Here is an 18376-nt window from a genome sequence, read left to right on the forward strand (position 1 = left end):
CACCTTGTCAGATGGCTCCAAATGGGCTATACTGGCCTTTGTTTGCCCTTGTCAACTCCCTCCAAGGACTGTGATGCACTATGTCCCCTTGTCAGATGGCTCCAAATGGGCTATACTGGCCTTTGTTTGCCCTTGTTAACTCCCTCCAAGGACTGTGATGCACTATGTCCCCTTGTCAGATGGCTCCAAAGGGGCTATGCTGGCCTTTGTTTGCCCTTGTCAACTCCCTGAAAAGACTGTGATGCACTATGTCACCTTGTCAGATGGCTCCAAAGGGGCTATGCTGGTGTTTGTTTGCCCTTGTCAGCTCCCTCCAAGGACTGTGATGCACTATGTCACCTTATTAGATGGCTCCAAAGGGGCTATGCTGGCCTTTGTTTGCCCTTGTCAACTCCCTCCAAGGACTGTGATGCACTATGTCACCTTGTAAGTTGACTCCAAAGGGGCTGTGTTATCATTCTGACATATTGGTCCTATTTGTCAGGGTTTTTTCCCTGTTGTGTTTGCCATGTGCTGCTGGCAGCCATTTTACTCACCTCTCTTCCTGAATATGGTGCATGGTGGGGGATGCTGCTCATTTCCTGCACTTCCTTTTATGGCCAGACTGCTGTGCATCATCCGTGTGAGACAGGATGCAGTCTCAGAATTATGATGTCATCACTTATTATTTAAAGGGCCTCTGTTCAGTATGCTTTGTCTTTGCGTTGTCTCAGACCTGTTTGTGACAGTTCCTGTGTATTACCTGGCTGCCTGACGTCCTTCCTGGTTCCTGATCCCTGGCTTGTTCCTGACTCTGCTGTTTTCCTTGTTCCTGATTCTGGCTGGTCTGACTATTCGCTTTGGCTCCTGACTCAGCTTGTCTGACTACCAGCTCTGGTTTTGACTCCTGGCTTGTTATTTGACTTGTGGACTTTTTATTATTTTTTGCTATTAATAAAGGTGTGATTATCTTTGCACTTCTCGTCTCAGTCTGATTCCTGGCATCCTGACATTACGCAAAGGCCATGAATCCTAATGCTGCTAATTATCCACCTTTACCTGCCATCGTTTCCAGGATGGATGTACAGGATCACAACTTGGATCAATTTGCACTAGCCCTGCAAACCCTGCTGACTCGCACTGCACATTTGGACCAAAGTGTCCCGCAAGTTATGGCTACTCCTGTTTCCACTGCTGCACCTATGCCTACCAGGAGCATGTCCGGTTCTGCACCTCTACCTCAGCGATATGGAGGCGATCCTATTCAGTGCAGAGGGTTTTAGAACCAGGTGGGCATTTACTTTGAGATGTTACCTCAGGCGTTTCCCTCTGACAGAGCTAAGGTGGGATTTCTCATCTTGTTACTCTCTGACACAGCTCTTGCCTGGGCTAATCCCTTGTGGGAGACTAATAAACCTGTGATTTCAAATTACCCTGAATTTATGGCCTCCTTTCAAAGGGTATTTGATGTTCCGGCTTGCTCCTCCTCTGCTGCTAAACGACTCATGTCCATTCAGCAAGGTACAAAATCTGTTGCTCAGGATGCTATTGAGTTCCTTACGCTTGCTGCAGAGGTAGGTTGGAATAATGAAGCCCTTGTTGCCGCCTTCTTTCATGGGCTCTCTGATGCAATTAAAGACGAAGTTGCTGCCAGAGATTTACCAGAGGATCTTGAGGCATTGGTGTCTTTTTTGATCCTAATTTACATCAGACTCAGTGAGAGGCCCTCTTTCAAGGAGCGCTTGCGGAAGCCTCCTGTTCCATTGTCTCCTACATGTTCTTCCCACCCATGCCTCCCTCTCCTCCCATGCCTCCTGGTTCAGAGTCACCAGGTACTGCTGAGCCGATGCAGTTGGGATTCACGTGTCTCTCCATTGCAGAAAGGGCCTTTAGGAGGAGGGAGGGGCTCTGCCTTTATTGTGGGTTACAGGGCCACCTTTTAAAGTCTTGTCCTACACGGCCGGGAAACGCTCACACCTAAGGTCCTGTCGGGGCAGACCTTGGGTGGTTTATCCTCGCCCCTGGAACCACTTAAGGAGAAACCTTTGGTCATGGTTGTCCTTTCCTGGGTGGACTCCTCCATAGTCACTCAGGCTCTTGTTGACTCCAGTGCTGCGGGCTATTTCATTGACAGTGCTTTTGTATCAAGCACTCCATAACTGTTTTGCCTCAGTCCATTCCGCTTGCTATTGAGGTCATTGATAGCAGGCCCCTTCAGCCCGCACTCACTTACGAAACTGCTCCATTGTCCATGGCTGTTGGGGCTCTCCATTTTGAAACCCTCCAGTTCCAGGTGATATTCCTGGCTCCAAAAGCACAATCCCAGTCTCGACTGGCGCAGGTCCGAAATTTTGTCGTGGTCCCCACAATGTATTTCCACTTGTCTTCGGAAACCAGTTAAAGTCTTGCGCACTTTTTCGGTATCTCAATTGCCCGAGGAGTACCGAGAGTTCCTAGACGTGTTTGACAAGGGGTGTGCCGGTATGTTGCCTCCTCACTGGTCTTATGATTGTGCCATAGACCTGCAACCCGGAGCCATTCCTCTTCGGTGCTGGGTGTACCCTCTGTCTGTTGCAGAGAATTGTGCTATGGAGGAGTATGTTGCCGATGCTCTGTCGCGGGGGATCATCTGCAAATCCTGCTCTCCTGCAGGGGCTGGCTTCTTCTTTGTGAAGAAAAAGGGTGGCGAGTTAAGACCTTGTATCTATTATAGGGGTCTTAATCGTCTTACCATTAAGAATGCTTACCCTATTCCGCTCATTACGGAACTCTTTGACCGCCTCAAGGGAGTTACGGTCTTTACTAAACTTGATTTGAGAGGAGCGTACAATCTCGTTAGGATTAAGGAGGGCCACGAATGGAAAACAGCATTTAACACCAGGAGCGGGCAATATGAGTATCTTGTAATGCCCTTTGGCCTATGTAATGCTCCTGCTGTTTTTCAGGAATTTATTAATGATGTCCTACGAGATATGTTGCAACAGTGTGTTGTGGTGTACTTAGACGACATCCTCATACACTCACCCACACTTGAGGCTCATCGTTCTGATGTTACACGGGTACTTCAGAGACTACGTGAGAATGGTCTGTTTTGTAAACTCGAGAAATGTGAGTTCCATCAGACTCAAGTAACCTTCCTAGGTTATGTTATCTCCGTTGCAGGGTTCTCCATGGATCCTGACAAGTTATCTGCAGTTCTGCAGTGGCCTCGCCTAGTTGGTCTTCGGTCTATTCAACATTTTTTTTGGTTCGCCAATTACTATAGAAAGTTTATTAAAAACTTTTCTTCCTTAAGGCCTTTGATAGTCTTAAGACTGCCTTTGCTGCGGCTCATCCTAACTCTGTCCTGCCTTTTGTTCTTGAGGTCGATGCATCTGAGACTGGAGTAGGCGCCCTCTTGTCTCAATGTCCTATGCCTGACGGTTCCTTGCATCCATGTGGTTTCTTCTCTAAGAAATTGTCTCCAGCGGAGTGTAATTATGAAATTGGCGACAGGGAATTACTGGCCATAATTTTGGCACTCAAGGAATGGAGGCATCTTCTCAAGGGTACTAGCGTGACAGTGCTCATTCTTACTGACCACAAGAATTTAACTTATCTATCTGAAGCAAAACATTTGTCGCCCCGACAGGCCAGATGGGCGCTATTTTTGTATCGGTTTAATTATGTGGTCTCCTACCTGCCTGGTAGTAAGAATTTTTGCCTCTGTCCAAGGAGGAATCTGTACCTACTCCTGTTATACCTCCTGACCATATTTTGGCTACCATACATACTAATTTGACTTCTCCCTTGGGGGAGGAGATCCTGGCTGCACAAACCAATGCACCTCCTGAGAAAACTAGTGGTAAGTGTTTTGTTCCTGAGAATCTTCTAACTAAACTTTTGCACACTTACCTCTATCCTAAAGCCGCAGGTCACCCAGGCAAGAACCAAATGATTTGGTCTGTCACTCAACAATTCTAAGGGCCAGGTCTTCGTTCTGATGTTGCTGCGTATGTTGCCTCCTGCTCAGTTTGTGCACAGAATAAGACTCCTCGACGTCTTCCTGTGGGTCTTCTTCAACCTATTGCTAATGGTGAGCGTCCTTGGACACATCTTTCCATGGACTTCATTGTCGAGCTCCCTGTTTCCAATGGCAATACTGTTATCCTTATGGTGGTTGACCGTTTTTCTAAAATGTCACATTGCATTCCCTTGATGAAGCTGCCTACCGCTCAGGAGCTTGCTTCAATTTTTGCCCAGGAGGTTTTCCATTTACATGGGTTACCCAAGGAGATAGTGTTGGACCGGGGTAGTTTGTCTCCAGATTTTGGCGTCCTTTTGTGCTCAAATGGGGATCCAACTTTCCTTCTCCTCGGCATATCACCCTCAATCCAATGGGGCTGCAGAACGGTCTAATCAAGTTCTGGAACAGTTCCTCCATTGCTATGTCTCAGATCACCACAATAATTGGTCTGAACTGTTACCTTGGGCAGAGTTTGCTCGTAATAGTGCTATTAATGCTTCCTCCAAGTTATCCCCGTTCATGGCAAATTATGGGTTTCAACCATCCTTGTTGCCAGATTCATTCATGTCTCAGGGTATTCCGGCTTTGGCGGAGCATCTCCGGCAACTCCATTCCACGTGGGTGCAGATTCAGGATTGCCTACATCATTATATGCAGCGCCAAAAGTTCCAGGCTGATCGTAGGCATCTTCTTTCACCTACCTACCAGGTTGGTGAGAGAGTTTGGCTGTCCTCCCGCAACTTGAACCTTCGTGTGCCTTCCAATAAATGGGCTCCCCATTTTGTTGGTCCTTTTCGAATACTCAGACGGGTTAAACCTATGGCCTATGCTCTTGACCTTCCTCCTGCTATGCACATCTCCAATGTTTTTCATGTCTCCCTCCTGAAACCATTGGTTTGTAATTGCTTTACCACTGTGTTGCCTCATCCCCGTCCTATCTTTGTTGACAACCATGAGGAGTATGAGGTCAGCAGCATTATTCTCTCTCGTATCTCCAGGGGCCGTGTACAGTATTTGGTTCACTGGAGGGGCTATGGTCTGGAGGAGCATTCTTGGGTTCCCTCCACTGATGTTCATGCTCTCGCCCTCCTCCGTGCCTTCCATGCCCGTTTCCCTAATAAGTCTTTTGTCCTCCCGCGGGGGAGGGGTCATTGAGGGGAGGGTACTGTCAGGGTTTTTTCCCTGTTGTGTTTACCATGTGCTGCTGGCAGCCATTTTACTCACCTCTCTTCCTGAATATGGTGCATTGTGGGGGATGCTGCTCATTTCCTGCACTTCCTTTTATGCCCAGACTGCTGTGCATCATCCGTGTGAGACAGGATGGAGTCTCAGAATTGTGATGTCATCACTTATTATTTAAAGGGCCTCTGTTCAGTATGCTTTGCCTTTGCGTTGTCTCAAACCTGTTTGTGACAGTTCCTGTGTATTACCTGGCTTGCTGACGTCCTTCCTGGTTCCTGATCCCTGGCTTGTTCCTGACTCTGCTGTTTTCCTTGTTCCTGATTCCGGCTCATCTGACTATTCGCTTTGGCTCCTGACTCGGCTTGTCTGACTACCAGCTCTGGTTTTGACTCCTGGCTTGTTATTTGACTTGTGGACTTTTTATTATTTTTTGCTATTAATAAAGGTGTGATTATTTTTGCACTTCTCGTCTCAGTCTGATTCCTGGCATCCTGACATTACGCAAAGGCCATAAATCCTGATGCTGCTAATTATCCACCTTTACCTGCCATCATTTCCAGGATGGATGTACAGGATCACCGCTTGGATCAATTTGCACTAGCCCTGCAAACCCTGCTGACTCGCACTGCACATTTGGACCAAAGTGTCCCGCAAGTTATGGGTGCTCCTGTTTCCGCTGCTGCACCTATGCCTACCAGGAGCATGTCCGGTTCTGCACCTCTACCTCAGCGATATGGAGGCGATCCTATTCAGTGCAGAGGGTTTTTGAGCCAGGTGGGCATTTACTTTGAGATGTTACCTCAGGCGTTTCCTTCTGACAGAGCTAAGGTGGGATTTCTCATCTTGTTACTCTCTGACACAGCTCTTGCCTGGGCTAATCCCTTGTGGGAGACTAATAAACCTGTGATTTCAAATTACCCTGAATTTGTGGCCTCCTTTCGATTATTTTTGCACTTCTCGTCTCAGTCTGATTCCTGTCATCCTGACACTATTATATTATTTAATTATGTTTTATGACCTTCATAAATCATATTTAGCATAATAAAATGAATCATGTATTAATTTATGGATATGCATTTATAAGGTACTTTTTAATATCTAATTTTGTGTTAATCAACATATACATATAATATATTTTAAACAGACTATAATCTGAATGTTGACAGCACATATATTCCAATTCTCATGAAATCTTATTGTAGTAGTAGAACATAAGAAATCACTGTGTGTAATGCACACATATTTTAGACTAATCTCTTTCTATGATGTTTTATTATATTTAATCATCAATCAATATATTTCTATAGGTAACCTGTAATGTATGAACAATACATATTTTCGGGATGTATATAGTAGCATTATTTCTATGTTAAACCTTGATGCTTACTAAATATTTCCTAATCTTACTATTTTAATGAAATATATATTTATTAACAACAATGGATTATATTTCACATATCACATTATTATGTTATCTAGCGTTACATTATGTGAAGATGTGCGGTGCATTACTTAGAGCAAACACGCTTGCTATTTAAAAATATATAGCACGTGCTAATTTTTTAAATAGAAATACAATTGTTATTGACATGCAAAGGTGTAAATTCCGTAATTTGATTGGATCACATAGTTCGGCGATATTGGATGCGCCATGTTGCGTAGATCGTCACATTCAAAGGTGTAAATTCCGTAATTTGATTGGATCACGTTGTTCTGCGATGTTGGATGTTCCATGTTGTGTAAAACGTCACATGCAAAGGTGTAAATTCTGTAGTTTGATTGTATGCGCCACGTTGGCGAATGATAACACAAGTTTAAAACTATGAATTTCTGAGTGTATAGATTGTGTCAATCTTTTACATTGTTGAAAAATTTCGACTGATGGCTGTCTCGTGGAAGAAACGAATAAAGTCAATGTGTTGTTGATCCCGAATATATTTTGAGGCAAGTGATAATCCATGAATGTTCTGTGATGAATATACTCCATCTTGTTTAATATGTTTGTCAACAATATTTTATCATTAACAAATAATTTATGCGTTGTGTTTAATTGTATTCATTGTAATTTCCAAAACATGCTCATTTGTATTTGAAGTCATTTTTCAATATGCATTCACCTATATCATATGAAATATAAATGATATTTTAATTGTGTAACATATAATAAATCATGTATACTATATAAGAGATTTCATGTCCTGATATTTATTCTTAATTTAAATGTTCTATATTGTGTCATGTATTGATTCAACATTGTTGTTATCCAAATATCTAGCACTGTGAGCATGAATTTCAAATGTAACTCTTAAAGGGACATGATACCCTAAATGCATCTTTTATTAATTATGTAGAATATACAATTTTAAACAAGTTTCAAATTTACTTCTATTATCAAATGTGCTTCATTCTCTTGGTATAATGTGTTGAAAGAGCATCAATACACTACTAGTTTCTAAGTGAACACATGGGTGAGGCAATGACAGTGGGTATATATATATATATATATATATATATATATATATATATATATATATATATACAGCCACCAATCAGCAAATAGAAGCTAGGTTCTTTACTGTTCCTGAGCTTTCCTAGATTAACCTTTCAGCAAAGGATAACAAGATAATGAAGCGAATTAAATGAGATAAGTAAACATGAATGTTGTTTAAACAGTTATGCTCTGTCAAAATCATGAAAGAGAATTCTCTGCTTTCATGCACCTTTTAAATGAAATAGATTTCCAAAATAAGTAAAACAATTTAAGCTAACTTTCCAAAAATACACTTTATTTAAAGGGCCATAATACCCAAATGTTTAAACACTTGAAAGTGATGCAGTATAGCTATAAAAAGCTGACTAGAAAATATCACCTGAACATCTCTATGTAAAAAAGAAAGATATTTTACCTCAAAAGTTTCTCAGTAGCCACATCCCATTGTAAAGGACTTCTAAGCAGCATCTCAGTATGTCTGTCCCGGGACAGCCGAAGGGTTGAGCCTTGTGCACTCTCATGTTATTTACCTATTCAGTGAAATCTCATGAGAGTTAAGTCAAATCTCATGAGATCACAGTAAAAAAGTTCATGACCTCAGCACTGCTGATGCTGATTGGCTGCTGTTTATTTCTTCATTATTATTTTTTTTACCTGCAGCTGGGCTGCAGCTGAGTATAACTTTTTACACAGAACTTACTCTGCTGAGCTGAGGAAATTTTGAGGTAAAATATCATCCTTTTTTACATAGAGATGCCCAGGTGATATTTTACTGTCAGCTTTTTACAGTTATACTGCATCAGTTTCAGGTGATTTAGCATATGAGTATTATGTCCCTTTAACATATTCAATTTTGTCAACACATCGAGAGAAATATGGCATACAGGCTTTTGAAACAATAACAATATTTGTTTTATTTAACAAGCACATGTAGATATACCAATAAGCCATAAGAATTAGTATATCTTAGCATATGTTCTTGTTTAAGCTATGTTGTTTGCATCAACACAGTGACATGCCATCATGTATCATTGTTGTGGTCGTTGGTTTGTATTAGGAGAACACATTTGGACATCAAATCACAAAAAAAAAATCAATCTAAACAACAAGGACAGCATGTGATGATGTTGTCTCAACACACTTGTAAAACACTCTCTGCAAACAATCTGCCTCCATGGACCCGGTCCCATAGAAACGTATTAAATACAGAGTATGCTCCACAAGTGTAAGAAGACAACATCATCACATAATTATCCTTTACACATTCACTTTAAATTAAAAACAATAATATATAAACATAAATACTTCTTCCTCCTTCCCTTCTTCCCATGACAGTGAGACTCTGGGGTGGTCAAATGCCTCCTCAGATGTGTCCTCATTGGAGATGGCTGGGGAAGAGGGGGAGGAGGAGTACTGTGAGTGATTGGGGATTGACCAGGCAGAGTAGGAGATGGTGGAGGCACAGGAGATGATGGTCCAAGCTCTTGTGGTCTTCCCATTTCTGGATATGGTCTGGTTGCCACCTCCCGGACAACCTGAAATATGCTATTTAGAGCATTTACCATATTTGTTTGTCCTTTAATCAGGGTGTTCCATGCATTGGTCATAAACTGTGTGTGTGCCTGTTGTGCCCTCCGGGAGTCCTGCATTTCCTGTAGGAAGACCCTCATCAGCTCCACCTCGGGCATTTCGGGGGGATGTTCATATCAAGGGGAGCTGCTGCATGGCGAGCTGCTGCATGGGGGGCTGCTGCACGGCGGGCTGCTGCACAGGGGACTGCTGCATGGGGGGCTGCTGCAGGGCTATCTTCTGCAGGGGTATATTCTGCAAGGGTATATTCTGCAGGGGTATCCTTCTGTTCTCTCTGAGGTTGCGTGTCACCTTCTGCACCACTCTCATACCTGGGTGAAGGAGGAGCATGTTCCTACTGTGTTTTCACCCCACTGGCCTCAGACTCTGTATATTTTAAAATTAAAGAAATAAGTGATATTAGCACAGTTCCAAATAAAGATGTAAATGTTATATTTGAAAGTGTATTTATGAATCTGCCTTCGTAATTCAATTTTATCCAAAAGCAATCAATAAGATTTACATATTTGAAAATCCGTCTTTTGGATATCTAGATGGTCAATATTAATGTATTTTTGTGTGCGTCTTAAATATGTTTAAATGCACACATAATCTGGAGACTAGATACTTATGTGATAGCTTTTCTTCAAATCCAACTTTCTCAAGGTAATTCTGAATGTGTTTTCAGAATAATGTTTAAAAAACATAATTGCGTCAGTCATATCCCTAATTTATTTTGAGTGTAAATGAGTTATGAGGTGGATGAAAAGAGATTATTAAAAGTGCTTGCCAGCAGATTAGAAGTGCAGGTTCCCGGTATTGATCCCTCCTTCAATCCTGACTAGGGCCACCTCGGAGATGTTGGGACGCAACATTTCCTCCCAGCGGCTGTAGATGAATCTCTGCTCGTCCCCGGTACTGGCTTGCCTTTCCCAGTGCCATTTTTTTCTTGAGCTCACTTTTGCAGTCCCTGTAGTGGTGCTGTATAGACTTTACTTCCCTCCTGAACTCCCCCACTCCGTTGACAGCATCCCTGATCTCCAGCCACAACTTTTTCTTCTCTGAAGGGTAGAGTTCGGTGCCTGCAGCCTCGAAGCCCTCTCTATATAGGCCATTATAAGGGCCTCCTTCTCCTCCATGGTATACCCCTCCTCCCTCTGCCTGGGCTTCCCCTGTGATGTGAGCCTCTGTTCTCCGGACTGTATTGTGCTATCTCTGTGCTCCTGCCTCCTCCCACTGGGCCTAGCCACTTGTTTGTCTTCAACAATGTGGCTGTGCCCACCCACCGTGACCTCTCCCCTTTCCTCTCCCCCTTCCTCTCCCACTCTCCACCCTCATCTCCTCCCTAATCTCCTCCCTAATCTCGTCCCTACTCCTCCTTCCCGCCATACCTTTTCTGAAGGTGAAAGTGTACAAATTTCAAAATAATGAAATAAAAGTAAAAAGTGCTCAAAGTTTGAATGGGTTTTAGAAAATAGGGTTAGGGGTAGTAATAAACAGACAAACCTATATAAAAGGACTAAATGAGAGTGTGTAAACAATAAGTTGGTCTAAAAAGAACAAAATATAAATTTTAAATGGAATAGGGTATGGAGTGTATGTGTGTGTATGTAGTGTTACTGTTATGTGTATGTATGTGTCAAATGTGTTTGCGTGTAAATGAAAGTAAATGTGTTAAACTATGTGTAAGGAATGAAAAACAAAGCAGCACTCACACTCACCCAGACAGATTCATACACTTCCTCTCTCTCACTATATCTTTCTCTCATTATCTCTCTCTATCTCTCTTTCTCACTCTCTCTCACACTATATATCTCTCTCACTATCTCTCTCTCTCTCTCTCTCTATCTATCTCTCTATCTATCTCTGACTATCTCTAACCTCCAACGCCTAGACCTGTACCTGTCTCGAAAAAGCAATACAGTCAAGGTAGCCATGTTTAGAGCGCACTTATATACCCTATGTAAATGCTTAATGATATTCCAGTTTGCAAAGTAAACGAGGTCCAGGTGTGCTTTTGTGAAGATTTGTATGTGGGCAATGTGGAGTAGTTGTTTGCATTTGAGTTTCTAAATCCACATATGTTTTTAGGGAATGTGTATAATGCGATGATGTCATAGTGATCATTTTGCATAACATTATCATAATTTAGTATAGCAAAATCCAAATGAGGATTTTTTATTGTATCGTATTTATTAACTGTTCTAAATGTTTATTTTGGAAAATATTTCCTAATTGCCAATGTGAATGTTTGGTTTGTGTATAAGTGTATAATTATTTTTTCTTGTAATTTTGTTTCGTGATGCAGATCCAAACGTATTTTTTGAATCCTCGTTTAGTGTTGTAAATGATTGTGAATGTTGAATGCGGATGTGCTATATTGTTTGAGTGATTGTTGTTTGTACATTTGATATGATTATTATTTGTGTCAATTAAGTTGTATGTGTAATGTGACAGAGCAATGTGAAGTTCTCGTGATTGTTAGCATTTGCATTGATCTCTATGGGGGAATCCATTACGCGTCCGTGATTACGCAAGTGAAATAAACTCAGTATTCGTGTTAACGCGATGCGTAACAAGGTTCTTTTCTGACTTGTAATATCTATGTTATGTAGAGTGTGCAATGAACATTACGCATGCGCTATTCGTGCACAGCCATAACGCAAAACTTGTAATCTAGGTGTATATAAATAAATAACTAAATAAATGTATCTTTTAGGGGCAAACATAAGGAGATAATAGATTGCTTAAGCAATACTTTGCTGTAGAATAACAATTAGTTTCAATAGCCATACTTCACACACCATTTACCTTATTTGGAGGAGCCAATCTGAGCTTTATTCTGCAGACAACAAGGCTAATCATGGTCATAAAGGTAGTATAAAGTGAATTGTTTTGCAGTTATTATCAGCTAAAGCCAATTAGGTACATATATGCAGCAGGGTCAGCCTTCAGAAGTCAGCAGGGTGCATCTCAAGGCCTGAGAGTTAAAATTATTTTGTTTAGATAAATTACATGAAAATTGAATAAAATAAATAATGAAAATATATTGCAAAGTTGTTTCATTATTCAAAACTAAACATTTAAAATAAACATGTTTAAGGCGTTTACTATCCTTTTAATATTGATTTAGTTTTGTGACAAATAATTGTTGCACCTTGTCATTCAAAAAAGGGGAAGAAAATTGATTGAGATGGCTCCAATTTTGTAAACAATTTACTAGTGTATCAATCTGTAAACCTCATTAAAGAAATTAAAAATTGGCCAAAATTCTTGAACTATCATTTACCAGTAATTTCCTTTGTTTAAAAAACATTTCACTTTCTGAGCATTGGATGCCTATAAAATATAGAGCTATATATTTTCGGGCTAAATCATTATACATTTTAATAAATATTTGATAAATGTATTGCATTGTAATTTCCAGAGTAGGCAAACCATGAAACAAATTGTGTGGATTTGGAAATGAATGTTGTTAGAACATTTCCTGCATCAGTATGCAAATTAGACGCCAAGCCTATATGACACCATTTTAGCTTATTAACATGAAATCTACACAAGGTGAAATGTGATTAAACTTTGATGTAAAAATGCTAAAAACCTAAGATCAAGGTTATACGGCATAAACATGTGAATTTTGCGTTAATTTCATCACATCTTTTTCAGTACATCACCTCCATAGTCACAGTTATATTTCATAAAACAAATTAATGCTTGCATGTAAAGGTATTTATTTACAATGCATTATTTATACCAGGAATTGCTATCATCATAAGTCAAATTTTGTCTTCGTACTAGCAGAATATTCTGTGCCAGCCCTGGTGGATTTCCTCCCAGCATGGCGTTAAGCCATTCGTTTATTTTATTATTTTTTTGTGCTTCATCTGCAGGAGTCTTTCTGTTTTATTTGGACATCTTTAGGGACATCTGTGAGTGGGTGCCGGCACATAACAGCTTAACCTTACGTAGTCAACACAGCAGCGTCTGTACAAACACAATGTTGTCAAAATTACTGATCAATAAATACAAATTAAGTAATTCTTGAATGTCTGCCACTCTGTTTTCATTTCCTAATACCTTGTTTTTCTGTTAATTGTCAATGGGAACTTACTGCAGGAAATAACAAAATAACAAATCCAACAAAATAAGTGCATGTGGCATCCTAGCTTGTGAAAAATAAATATATACTTAGAAGGTAAAATGGATTTTACTTTAAACAAATACATATTAATCTATTAATTACATTTTAAAATTGTTAAAAGCAAAAATTTAATTTGCGATATCCAATTTAAAATAATTATGTAAGCTCTTTATTATTCAATATGAAAGTTATAGTTTCCTTGATACCTAACTTGTTTTAATATTAAACAAAATTAAGTTATCCTCAAAATAAGTCCAGCTTGTTTATATAAATTGTACTAATACTATACACATAGCTGACAGGGCTGGGGCTTCCATAAGGCAGACATAGGTGGTTGGTAGAGCACAGCGACAGGGAACAGAAAACTAAGTTGTTTATTTTAAATGTCTGTTTCTCTTGTTAAGTGTATCCAGTCCACGGATCATCCATTACTTATGGAATATATTCTCATTCCCAACAGGAAGTTGCAAGAGTCCACCCACAGCAAAGCTACTATATAGCTCCTCCCCTAACTGCCATACTCAGTCATTCTCTTGCAAGCCTCAACATAGATAGGAGGTCGTGAGAGTCTGTGGTTTTTTTTATACTTAGTTTATTCTTCAATCAAAAGTTTGTTATTTTTAAATGGCACCGGAGTGTGCTGTTTATCTCAGGCAGTATTTGGAAGAAGAATCTGCCTGCGTTTTTCTATGATCTTAGCAGACGTAACTAAGATCCATTTGCTGTTCTCACACATTCTGAGGAGTGAGGTACTTCAGAGGGGGAATGGCGTGCAGGTTTTCCTGCAGATAAGGTATGTGCAGTAAAATATTTTTCTAGGAATGGAATTGACTAAGAAAATACTGCTGATACCGAAGTAATGTAAGTAAAGCCTTAAATGCAGCGATAGCGACTGATATCAGGCTTATTAATAGAGATACATACTCTTATAAAAATGTGTTTTAAAACGTTTGCTGGCATGTTTAATCGTTTTTTAACGTACATTGGTGATAACACTGTAATGTTGGTATAGCCTTAAATGCAGTAAAAGCGACTGGTATCAGGCTTATTAATAGAGATACATACTCTTGTAAAAATGTGTTTTAAAACGTTTGCTGGCATGTTTAATCGTTTTTTAACATATGTTTGGTGATAAAACTTATTGGGGCCTAAGTTTTTTCCACATGGCTGGCTTAAATTTTGCAAAGAAACAGTTAACTGAAGCTTCCCACTGTTGTAATATGAGTGGGAAGGGCCTAATTTAGCGCTTTTTTGCGCAGTTAAAATTACAAAATGAATCATCCAGATTCCCTCAGCAGTCCCATGAATGCTACAGGACATTTCTAAAGGGCTAAAAAGACTTCCAAAATCGTTTATAGGGAAGGTAATCCACAGCTCTGCTGTGGCAGTTTGTTGTGTCTGTTTTTAAAAACGTCTATGTCGTTTTTTTTATCTGTTTTTTGCATTAAGGGGTTAATCATCCATTTGCAAGTGGGTGCAATGCTCTGTTACCTTATTACATGTACTGTAAAAATTTCGTTTGTTTTACTGCCTTTTTTCACTGTTTTTCAAATTTTGACAAAATTTGTTTCTCTTAAAGGCACAGTAACGTTTTATATATTTGCTTGTTAACTTGATTTAAAGTGTTTTCCAAGCTTACTAGTCTCATTATTAGTCTGTTCTAACATGTCTGACATAGAGGAAGCTCTGTGTTCATTATGTTTTAAAGCCATGGTGGAACCCCATCTTAGAATGTGTACCAGATGTACTGATTTCATGTTAAACAATAAAGATCATTTGTTGTCTTTAAAAACATTATCACCAGAGGATTCTGTCGTGGGGGTAGTTATGCCAACTAACTCTCCCCACGTGTCAGACCCTACGACTCCCGCTTCAGGGACTCACGCTCAAATGGCGCCAAGTACATCAATGGCGTCCATAGCGTTTATTTTACAAGACATGGCAAAGGTGGTGAATAATACTCTGGCAGCAGTATTAGTCAGACTACCTGAAATTAAAGGAAAGCAGATAGCTCTGGGGGTAGATACAGAGCATACAGACGCTTTAAGAACCATGTATGATACTACCTCACAATATGCTTAGTCTGTGGGTGATTTTTTTTTTGACTCAGGGAAGATGATTTAACCTGATTCTGATATTTCTACATTTAAAATTTATGCTTGAGAACCTCCAATTGTTGCTCAGGGAGGCTTTGGCTGCCCTGAATGAATGTGTACAATCGCAGGGCCAGAGAAATTGTGTAGACTGGATAAATAATATGCAGTGCCGGTGTGTACTGATGTTTTTCCAATACCTAAAGAGGTTTATTAAAATTTTTTTTAATAAGGAATGGGATAGACCAGGTGTGCCGTTCTCTTCCCCTCCTATTTTTTAGAAGAATGTTTTCTAATAGTTACGACCACACGGGACTTCTGGCAGACAGTTCCTAAGGTGGAGAGAAGAGTTTCTACTCTAGCTAGGCGTACCACTACCTCTGGCGAGGACAGTTGTGCTTTTTAGATCCAATGGATAAAAAATGTTTATTCAACAGGGTTTTATCCTGCAGCCCCTTGCATACATTGCTTCTGTCACTGCTGCTGCGGTGTTCTGGGTTGAGTCTCTTGATGAGGCTTTACAGTTAGCGACTCCATTGGATGAATATATTTGACAAGCTTATGCTAGCCAATTCCTTTTTTTATTGATGCCTTTGTTCATTTGACTAGACTAACGGCTAAGAATTCTGTTTTTTACTATACTGGCGCGCAAAGCGCTATGGCTTATATCATGGTCAGCTGTCGTGACTTTAATAAATAAGCTACTTAACTTCCCTTCAAGGGGCAGACCCTATTCGGGCCTGGTTTGAAGGAGATTATTGCTTATATCACTGGAGGAAAAGGTCATGCCCTTCCTCAGGATAGGTCCAAATCAAGGGCCAAGAAAGGTCTAATTTTCGTGCCTTTTAAAACTTCAGGGCAGGTGTGGCATCCACTTCCTCTAAGGCAAAACAAGAGGGAATTTTTGCTCAGTCCAAGGCGGTCTGGAGACAATCGGACCTGGAACAAAGATAAGCAGGCCAAGGAGCCTGCTGCTGCCTCTAAGGTAGCATGAAGGAACGGACCCCTATCCGGTAACGGATCCTATAGGGGGCAGATTTTCATTCTTCGCCCAGGCGTGGGCAAGAGATGCCCAGGATCCCTAGGCATTGGAATTTATATCCCAGAGATATCTTCTGGATTTTCAAAGATTCCCCCCCAAAAAAGGGGAGATTTCGCCTTTCCAATTATCTGCAAACCAGATAAAGAAGGAGGCATTCTTACATTGTGTACGAGATCCATCCAGTTCCAAGAGAGGAACAGGGACAGAGTTTTTACTCAAATCTGTTTGTGGTTCCCAAGGAGAGTTAACCTTCAGACCTATTTTGGATCTAAAGATCTTAAACAAATTCCTCAGAATTCCGTCTTTTAAGATGGAAACTATTCGTACCATCTTAACTATGATCCAGGAGAGTCAATAGAGGACTACAATGGATTTGAAGGATGTTTATCCTCACATTGTGATGCATAAAGATCACCATCGTTTTTCAGGTTTGCCTTTCTAGACAGGCATTACCAGTTTGTAGCTCTTTACGTTGGGATATCTACAGCCCCAAGAATCTTTATGGAGGTTCTGGGGTCACTTTGGCGGTCCTTAGGCCGCGGGGCATAGAAGTGGCCCCTTATTTAGACGACATCCTGATACAGGCGTCAAACATCCAAATTGCCAAGTCTCATACGGACGTAGTACTGGCATTTCTGAGATCACATGGGTGGAAAGTGAACAAGGAAAGAGTTCTCTATCCCCAATCTCAAGGGTTTCCCTCTTAGGGACTCTGATAGATTCTGTAGAAATGAAAATTTACCTGACAGAGTCCAGGTTGTCAAAGTTTCTAAATTTCTGCCGTGTTTTTCATTCCATCCGCGCCCTTTGGTGGCTCAGTACATGAATGAAATCGGCTTAATGGTAGCGGCAAGGGACATAGTACCGTTTGCACGTCTACATTTCAGACCGCTGCAACTATGCATGCTCAGTCAGAGGAACGGGGATTACACAGGTTTGTCCCCCTGTTAAACCTGGACCAAGAGACCAGAGATTCTCTGGTGACTATGTCGGGTCCATCTGTCCAAGGGTATGACCTTCCGCAGGTCAGATGGGACAATTGTTACAATAGATGCCAGCCTTTTAGGTTGGGATGCAGTCTGGGACTCCCTGAAGGCTCAGGGATAGTGGACTTAGGAGGAGACCCTCCTTCTAATAAATATTCTGGAACTGGGAGTGATATTCCATGCTCTTCAGACTTGGCCTCAGTTAGCAACTCTGAGGTACATCATATTCAGTCGGACAATATACACAACTGTGGTTTACATCAGCCATCAAGGGGGAACAGAGGTTCCCTAGCGATGTTAGAAGTCTTACAATAATTCACTGGACAGAGACTCACTCTTGTCTATCAGCTATCCATATCCCAGGTGTTGAGAACTGGGAGGTGGTTTTTCTAAGTCGTCAGACTTTTCTTCCGGGGGAGTGGGATTTCCTCCGGAGGTCAAGACCAAGCAGGAGAGGGCTTTGGTGTTTTTGTCAGCGCCTGTGTAGCCACGCAGGACCTGGTATGCAGATCTGGTGGACATGTTATCCTTTCCATCACGGTCTCTGCTTCTGAGACAGGTCCCTCTACCTCAGGGTCCTTTCAACCATCTAAATAGAATCAATCTGAGATGGACTGCCTGGAGACTGAACGCTTGATGTCATCAAAGCATGGCTTCTCCGAGTCAGTCATTGATACCTTAATACAGACATGAAAGCCTGTCTCTAGGAAAATTGAACATAGAGATGGTGTAAATATCTGATTGTTATGAATCCAAGGGTTACTCATGGAGTAAAGTCTGGATTCCCAGGATATTATCTTTTCTCCAAGATGTTTTGGAGAAAAGGGTTGTCAGCTAATTCCTTAAAAGGGACAGATTTTTACTCTGTCTATTTTTTTTGCACAAGC

This window comes from Bombina bombina, chromosome 5, assembly GCF_027579735.1.
Source record: "Bombina bombina isolate aBomBom1 chromosome 5, aBomBom1.pri, whole genome shotgun sequence".
In the NCBI taxonomy this organism is placed as follows: Eukaryota; Metazoa; Chordata; class Amphibia; order Anura; family Bombinatoridae; genus Bombina; species Bombina bombina.